This window comes from Dermacentor silvarum, chromosome 3, assembly GCF_013339745.2.
Source record: "Dermacentor silvarum isolate Dsil-2018 chromosome 3, BIME_Dsil_1.4, whole genome shotgun sequence".
Classification (NCBI taxonomy): Eukaryota; Metazoa; Arthropoda; class Arachnida; order Ixodida; family Ixodidae; genus Dermacentor; species Dermacentor silvarum.
In genome coordinates this window covers 2,607,714-2,617,300 of record NC_051156.1, presented here as the reverse complement: position 1 = coordinate 2,617,300, position 9,587 = coordinate 2,607,714, and positions in this window count along the sequence as shown.

The window sequence follows — 9,587 nt, the reverse complement described above, 5'->3', positions numbered from 1 at the left end:
CATCGAGGCACCCTAGCGGCACAGGTGGGAGGACGAAGTTGAGTGGGAGCGGAGCGAATGCACAGCCGCGCCCAGCGCACGTTGTATGACCTTACTAATGACATCAGCACCCCCTAGTAACAGGCGCGCTCTCACATCGGCGCGCCTCTATCTCGCCCTGAACTTTCTCGACGTAGCACAATGGCGTAACCGACTGCTAGAACTCCCGAAGAAGAAGCCGCTCGATTGGAACGCCGTAGAGAAGCGGATCGAGAGTGTGCTGGGAAACAGAGAGCCGATCCCAAGCAACCGGCAATGGCGTACCAAACAAGTGTTTCTCGAGCGGGGGGGGGGGGGGGGCGACAGCCCTGTGACCATATATATGTATATATGGATAGATAGAGAGGAGAGAGAAGGTAGGAGACCAATGGGCGAGTTCTTTGAACACAAAATGGCACAATGGAGGCTCTTGTGAGGCTATTTCAAACTGCCCTGACGACGAGAGGTCCACTTTAGAAACTGTTGGCGTAAATATACTTTGAGTTTTTCTTGACAATAACGCCTCCATTGTGCCATCATTTCTTCTATATACAATGTGTCTCTGTATATAAATTACAAGTGCATTAAACTCGGCCGAATATTCCGCCAGTGAGTTATTTCTTAATTGCCAGGTCGATATATGAATCAGATACGGCCAACCATTAAGCAATTAATCATTAGACGAAACACTGGGCGCAAAATAAAATAGCAACGAAGCTTCTGTGTTTTCAAAGGCGGTTAGACAGCCCCAAAAACTCCCCAATTCTAGAAGTAGCTAAAGGTGTCAAGTTCCTCCATATTTAAAATGCAAGTGATGTGTGGGACCACCGTGGTAACTGGCCAGCCATGGCATGCATGCCACCATGCATGCTGCATAAGCTTTTATATCACGGGTAAGTGGACCGTGAAGGTGCACGTGGACTCTCACTTACAATTGTGAACCACACAGTGGCACAGCTCGAATTTTTTTTCGGGGGGGGGGGGGGGCAGGGGAGGGGGGAGCACGCACTTCACTGAGGACGGGGAGGGAGGGTGTGGAGTGTGGGTGTGGGCAGGCTCCACACTAACAGAGTAACTTGGGCGAGCGGGGAGAGAGCTGCGTCATTGCATAGTCTCTTAATAGCTTTTTCTGGTCACGAAACTGCCGCCTCAGTTTGATATAGAGCCAGCGCCTGCCGCTAGCGGCGCCATAGTAAAAGAAAGGCTAAAGCCCCTATATATAAAAAAGTTGCGCCATTCTTAGATCTTGCCGCCACCGCGCTCACCCCGGCGTTTCCTCCTTGCCGCCTACTGTCGTCCCTGCCTCCTCCGCTCCCCCATTGGCCAATCCGTGTCACGTGGAAGCACGCGTTGCGCTTTTGTGTATTTTTTTCTTTCCAGCGCGCTCCGACTGCCATTTTCGGGCCTGTGCGACGAAAGTGCTGTACGCACATAGGGATCAAACGTGTTAGGGATAAGAACTTCGTTGTGATGGCATGTTGCTGCGCCTTAAGTTGCCGCAACCGACAAGGTGAGGGCAAAAAGCTTTTTTTTTGTTTTGTTTACTATCCGGCGAACGCAAATGCTTGCTGCACACTTGGTATTTGCGCCGTCTCGCTTCGTCGCGTTGCCAAAACGGCATCATTAAGGCCAGTTACTGACTGACGAAGCAAAATAGCACCTCAAAAACTTCTCCGCAGGGCGGGATCGAAGTTTTCCGCGGATTTCCTCTGGTAGCGCGTTAGCTGTCGTCTGCCACGGCAGGCCCAACGGTAGGCGGCACCACTGTCGTTATCGCGCCTCGATCGCGCTGGCCGCGCCGAGCGTGACAGTGGAACGGAGGAGAAGGGATGTGGTTGGCGCTACTTTTTATATATAGGGGTTTTAAGAACGGCCACCTATTCTTTCTGCTCCGGTCGCGTTGCGGCCGAAAGCCCAGCTTCTTTTCGATTTTATTTACACATATTTTGTCGTAGCAGTTACAGTATCCAAACTTGAACATCTGAGAGTGTTTTCTAAACGAAATCAAGGCGCGTACAAAAAGTAAAAAATCTCAAAGTCAGCTGGCGGCTCCGTGTGTCAGCAGACGACGCGCATAGAATTATTTTTATTGAGAAATCTGTCGTTAGGTGGCCCAACCGGCTTCAATTGAAAACTTTTAAGCGACTTTTATGCGCTGTACAAAGAATAAGACATTAGCGGCGTGACGTTGCCAGTAAACGACAACCTGAGCTCATGGTCGTGTGCTGTTATGGAATTCCGATTGTACTCGAGCTGTTCAGGCGATGGTGACAGATTGTAATCGCAGGTAACATGAAATTTTCGACGACGTCAGAATTAGTTTGGAACAGGTACATCGGCAAATCGTAGCGATGAATGAAACGCTTGCTTGAAGGGGAGTATTGTCATTTTCACGTATCACAAGCTTTGCTAGTTTTGGTGCGTATTATTCCAAATGTGTGAGAAAGTTTTCAAATGCGATTTTTGTTGCCAATATGCCCTATGAAAAGCCAAACGACTGCCCGACTGCCCCAGCACTGCGCTTATTAATCTTTAACTCACACAAGCAGAGTGACGAGGATTGACGCGGTCCGCTGCACTCAATACCATACCTCCTTGGCGAACTGCGACGCATAATAGTATTTGAATCGCGAGCTTTCTTTGAAGCAAATGTAGCCGTTCTAACTCGCAAAAATTCTTATGAGAAATAGCATTTAATGTTCGCTTTCACTCAGCACTGCTGTAGTGTAGAGCTCAAAAAACGATCTGAAAGTTGTATTGACACAGTAAACTGACATCTCGTTTTTCCAGTTGCACTAAGTTCCTAATGTCCCATTTATCACGGCTGGCAGCCTACTTTGCTTCAGGAAACAAAATTACTTCTATGGATTGGCCTTTTTGTAAGCCGCGCAGCGCTGAGGTAGCAACGTTAAACAAATGTTAGAATTGTCAATAGCTGTTGCTATCAGCATGCGAAATCCATAGGCAAGAACTAAGTGCTTATGCGAATAATTAGTCGTCTATAAATATCAACACACAGGCAGTGCAATCATGGTTACAGCTAGGTCATAAATATTTTATTGTTTAAACTAGAACAAAGTTTTTATATGTGCTTATGTTCTCGTGGAGCTACTAATAGGCACCGATGATGTTATTTGCAATATATAAATGAAACAAATCTTGTAAACAGAACAGGCGACTGAGAATCACGCACACACACACACACAGGCCGTCAAAAACACGAGGAATGGCAGTAGGCCCGAGGCGCGGCTTGTCCCTCGGCAACGATACGGCGTAACCGTCTATCGTGAAATCCGTCATCCGTACGGAGATGGATGATGGTTAAAAGTACTTCACGCACACACGCACATGCTTGGACTCGAAGCTGAAATCGTCCGTTTCTTGCTGTGGTATGGCTCGCTTCCTATTTTGAAACTGCTCACGAACACTCGGCTTGCAAAATAGCGATACCTTTTCGGTATTTCAGTGCCTTTGCAGCTGGAACGGCCTGCCGGCACACAACACCTGAACGGCATCGTCAAGCGAACGTGCCGCTTCAATTGTAGAATGCCAGAATTCGGATCTTGCCTAAAAATCAATCACAAATATAAAGTACGCGTCCAAACTTTCAGCCCACGCCGGCCGCATCTGCAGTCTCTCCGGGATTAACGCGGGGAAAGGTGGCCTCTCAGCTGCGGTGGCGCCGCAGCGCGGCGGCTTCACGCGACATATCAAGCTCTCCCATAGACTGACGGCGGCGTTTCGTGACCAGAAAAGTATTAGGGGACTATGGCCATTGCAACCAGAAGAGGCACTCTATGTCCTGCTCTGTCAGCAACCACGACAACACAGTTCAGGTTATAAATTTGTTTATTTGTCGCTAACAAGAGATCACACAGAAAACAAAGGCGCAGCTGTTGCTATTCCTTTCGAAACAACTTTGCTCATATGGAATTATCATTTTTTTATCTTCCTAATTTCAAACGTTCCCGTAACTTAATTTTCTTTCAGAACGCAATCAAAGCCGGCTCTTCTGCCCTCCGGGACAGCACCCGGTGTTGCTAGTATTTCTTCAAAGGTTCGGTGCAATCGATCGTAGTTTTCGCGGAAGTCTCACAACCAATTCACCTTCACCACCCAGCGTTTCGGATAGAGCGGTAATTAGCGGCGCCGTCAACCAGTGCCCGCGAAGGTCTTACATGCTAAGAGTAAGCCTCACGAGCACGTCTTTTATAGAAGCCGCCAGCGTTTCTAGTGTAGATTCTGGCAGGTTGTAAAAGCCAGTAAAGTGTTCCTTCACAAACGACAATTGTGTATCCACGCAGCGTACACAAAGAGCAAATTGTTCGATGCCTGCCTGGTCAGAGAGAGAGAGAGAGAGAGTAGATTTCAATGAAGAGAAGGGAAGAGAGGTCGGCCTGGAGAGCGTGTCTCTAGCCTGCTACTCCTCACTGGGGTAAGGGGAAGTGGGAGATAATTGGCAATAATTGTCAATAATTGCGTAGAATGGGGTCTTTTGATCTCGTGAACGATGTCGCATTGCACCATATGAGCCTGTATTTCAAGTATTCCATTTTGGATGGATGGTGCCAACGAGTTGTCGCGATGCTTTAGCTACGTTTTTAACTCCGGAACGTCGTTTGCTCTCCCACTAATGAGATGAGGTTCCCAACGTCCGCACCCTCACCCCATATCCCCCTGCCTGTACGTGCCAGATACCTTAGTGAACTCATAATTACAAATATAACTCTTCGGGCTTTTCTCTGCTCGGACATATTGTGCTTAACGAGTGGGGATATCAGCGGAGCACCTTGTTGCTGTTCGACAATGATTTCTGTGGATGCCCGATGAAAAATGCTATTCTCATGAGATTTGAACTTCTCGGTTGCTTTCTTCCAATTACGAAACCCCCTGGGGTCAAAAAACTAATTTCCTCACTTTCGAGGGACTGACGCTTCGCAATGTGAAGTGCACTTATACTGTGAAAGCATAGTACGCAGTAGCGTTCCTGGTCTTAGTGCAGCCAGTAGAAAGTGGTGAACCATTCGTACCGACAACTTCACCCATTCGTCTGCGGGAACTTTGTTGTCTTAAGCGGTCGATGCTGCTCAATGACAGGAATATCTGGGCGTCCTTTGGGATTTGGTGACCTAACCGAAGTCGTTCTTCCGTGAATATAAACATTGCCTGGACAGACACAGTCAAATGACTAGTTAACTTATTGTTTGGATTGTACAATAAGTAAAGTTTAATGTAGTCAGTGCGCGTCACTATGAACTCTTCGAGGGCCCGTTCATACTTGAGCGTCAAGAGCAACTATAGAGCTACTGGAGCGAGCAATTTTGGCCGCATCAGTCGCTCAAATCACCACAGGAACACTGATTTGGCCTGGAAACATTTTATCGTTGTAGGCGTAGGCTCGCCAACTCGCGAAATTCCTCGAGTAGCCCCTTTCGCATGATGCTAAAATGAAAAAAGAAATAGTGCAGTCACACACATAACATTGCAATTTTCGAAGAGCACTTAGTACATGTCTGCGATTCCGCTGGTTTCAATGTCCAAGGTTCCTTTCTCCCAGCACTTTTGGGAAGACGCCGAATATTTCAAATCTAATGCGACAACCTACACGTTATGATGTTGTTGACCTGTAATAAAGTCATATATTATGCGTGTTTTCTAAGTAAAGGAATGCTTTAAAATTTGCATTTATTTTTAGTGCGCAACAGCGCTCACTGAAATGCAGTGCCTGAAGATATGGCGGCCGTTGGCTGTTTCTCGCAGTTTCGCACATAATGGATCCAGCAACGTCGTCGGATCAGTGTAGTTATATGTATAATAATAAGTATGCAATACATATTATACTGTATGTGTACACGGTCGCGGGTTGTATAACTAATAATTACGTGTTAAAATGACAGTGAATAGGCGCAGTAAAGATACGTAGTCCACAAAACTGTACACATATAAAGATTTCCGTGCAGAATAAATGACACTCTACCAAATTAAACAGGTAAAACCATATTGTAATATAAAATTATAGTACGAGGTTGTCACTTCAGTTTCCTTCTGTGTCTTGTCAAAACGATGAAATGTATGTACAGATTCCCACCCACGGCTCTTCAAGAGAAGCAGAACCCTGCATAAGCTGAGCCAATTTTAGTAATTCCAACGTGGGCTAGTCTACACACGAGTCTTAATCTATGCTATATAGTACCATATGCGAATGCCCGTAATTATGCCGTGTGTACCACCTAACGTTAGCGAAGCTGTTTAACGAAAAAGAAGAAGCAAAAAACCCTGCGCAAAATACATTTGTAAGACCTGCGGTGCTCGGTGGTCAGAGGACTGACGAGCGAATGTCGTAGATCTTACAGTGGCGTCTTGCACCATGTTAAATATTTTTTTTCGCCTAACAGTTTGGCTATCGTTAATTGGGACACGTCACATTACTCAAACACGGTGTACGTACCTGCCTCGGAGGCAGGTGTTACAGCGAGGGGCGCTGGTCCACAAGAAACCGCATAGCTCGTGCTATGAGTTGTAGATAGCCGCGGTCTTTTCAGAACAAATTTATCTATTGTGGGATGGTTCTCCGACCTGAAAATAACACATCAGACTTGTGCCACCTTGCACAATTGCAGTTCAATTTCCATCGACTGCGTTTTTTTTAGAACAGTTGCATCAGGAATTTCAGGTGTCTGTTAATAAACAACACGCCTTAAAACTGTACGCTTATGACTCACGCGTGCAAAAACCTTGATCGCATACAACACTTTCGAGCACTTGTTGAGTAAACTTCTTACAAAAGCAATAGTTGCGGCACACGGAGGTACCTTTCACTAGATTTTATCTCGATGGAAGCTGCAGTTCTCAAAGACAGTGGGTTATACGGGGTGATCATGTTTAAGTTTTACGAAAATTTACAGGCAACAATCTTGTTAACAATGGTAGGCGGAACACTTCCCTGGCTCCGCTGCTGAGCAGATTGATCGGAGCGCGACGGTGTGACGGCGTGAAATTGCCGATTTTGCAGCCAAGTGCACTGCTCGTCTTTGGAGATATTTTAACCCTCAACCCGTGGGCCCGGTATCCACCAGCAACGCCGTAAAAGCACGAAAACGGTTCCGCCGACGGGCACGCCAGCAGTGCGAACGTGTGTCGAGTGTCTCTATATGCTATCGCAATAAGGAATTCATCCTGATTCCCAAGCTCACCACGCAATAACACGTGGTAATTGAATGAGATCGCCGCCATAAACAATTACAGTTAACCCCACGCTAGTGCAAGCGCCTAGGACAACTCAGCAAGTCTAGCGCTCACCAAAAATCACAGCCGCGATCCAGCGTTGTCCGTCGTCCACCCAAGCGCTGCGGACCCGCCATGTGGGGCGGAGAGAGAGGAGAGCACTGTGGAGAGGGCGTGAGTAGGAGTGAAATCTCTCCTATGGGGAACCAGCGCTGGAGTTTCGAGCTGACACACAGCGCTTCTTGCGGAAATCACGTGCATTGTTCAGTAATACAAACAGAAGAAAATGCTCGGCGGCGACATGCGGTGAATGAAGTGAAAAAGGCGTGAAGAAAAAAAAACTGATTTTTTTGAAGGCCATCGTTATCCCTGCGTGGTTAATTGCTACAACTAGAAAAGTCGTAATGTAGCCTTATCATTCTGTTATTTTTCGTCAAAACTTTCCTGAGCAACGGCGACGTCGGATTCAGGCAGGCGCGATCGCGGGCCGTTTAATATTCAACTCTTTCTACAACTTCTCCGGCAAGGAACTGCCTCTATTTGCGTCCGGAATCCTTGTGCATTTAATTTCATTGAAAGCGAAAATGACAATCCTTTTAGTTCCAAAAATGTATACATGTTCTTAGTAAAGGTCGCATATATACAGACGGCATTTTTTCGGGGGCGCTAAAAGTAATAACTGTGCCAGCCGGCGTGTAAATTCACACTGGGTTTCGAGCGGTTGATGCCTTGTGACAAAATGAAAAGGCAGCAAATGAGAATGGAACTGATACAGTCTCACAGCGAAAATATAAGGTTAACACTTCGTGTTTACTGCAGAAACACGGCGCATCGACGCTGCACCCGGGCGACGCCGCTACCGGCGACATAAACATTGGTTATGCAGCTTCTATCCCAGGCAAAATGATGTCCGCTAGAGTAAAGTTACTTGTGTATAGTGTTCTATATATATATATATATATATATATATATATATAAAGAAAATGGCGATGATCAAACGTTTCAACGATAATTGCGATACAAGTCAAGTTCAGCTGCAGTCCATGGCTATACCGACGGCGCACTGCGAATAGGCTCGGCAGTGCTCGGATTGCATATATCATCATCTTCGTGGGAAATAATTGCGAGGCGAGGGTAAAGCGGCTACAATGCATGGTAACAAAACATTGCTGCTTGGGACCGCCGTTCGTTCTTTCTGCAGCGCCGTCAGCTACAGATTGGAACATTAAAACGCCTGCGACGATATCGGTGGTGAGCGATCAGCGACGGCAAGGCTGCCGGCGACGCCAGAGCGTAGCCGCGACCACTCCTCTGTCGCTCAATGGCCACGCCGCTGTGCCGCAGGGAGATCTAGCAGAGAGGTATCCTCTGCATGACAGTGAGATCTTACCGTTTTCCAGCAAGACCGCCGTCGGCCGGCGGTCTCTGCAGTGTCGTTAACGGGCACGCGCCTTCAATTCCGGCGCCGGGGATACCATAAGTGGCTCCGAGGAAATCAACGTCACTCTGCTTACGAAGGAACTGCCTCTATTTGCGTCTGGAATATGCAGAAATGGAACACTGCTGATCGCTTATTTGAATTCTGACGGCGTTTATAGGCTTCTTCACTCGATCGTAAATAGTATTTCGCTGAAACCCTGAACCATCGTTGTCAGGTATCGTTTTCTCAACCTATAAAACAATTTACTGCATGCAATCCTCGCCTTTCTCCAGTTATATCGCATCAAAAGCTCTTACAGTTAAACCACAGTCTCGAAAATGTGCCGAAAGACGATCGGCTTTACACACTTGGTGCATGCAAGGCTCTCATGCAGTTTTGTGCGCAAGACACTTCTAGGGCGTTTTTCACAGGGAAATTCGTCCTCGATTATCGGGGCCTCTTCACTGTTTTCAATATTCACGCTCAGAGAAAAGAGAAAGAAAAAGTCACAGGCCTGCGCGGCACACGCAGCACAGTCACAGCGTAAGCTGGTGGAGTGGCGTAAGACTAGCACCAATTTCGGCACCACGCACACAAGGGTCTTCGCGACAAAGTCTGTTCGCCTCGTTTTAACAAGAACGATCTGAACTGTCCGCCCGGCGTCGACGGCGAGCTGCAGCTTGTAATGCTCTCTGCACAGCAGTCTGCTGAGCCCGATGATGCCTGGTTGTAGCCCGCGCACGTAGCTCTACGATTCGCTTCTTCAGCAGCGGTTCGTACCTTGCGAGACGCCATAACGTGTAGTAGCGTCGTGTACCGAAGAGGCACGGCCGCTGGAAAAGGTATTCAGAATACGCGGCGCACATCTCACATCGGAATCGAGTTGATTGCGCGCCTCGTCTGAATCGCATCTCGTCGTCTGCGC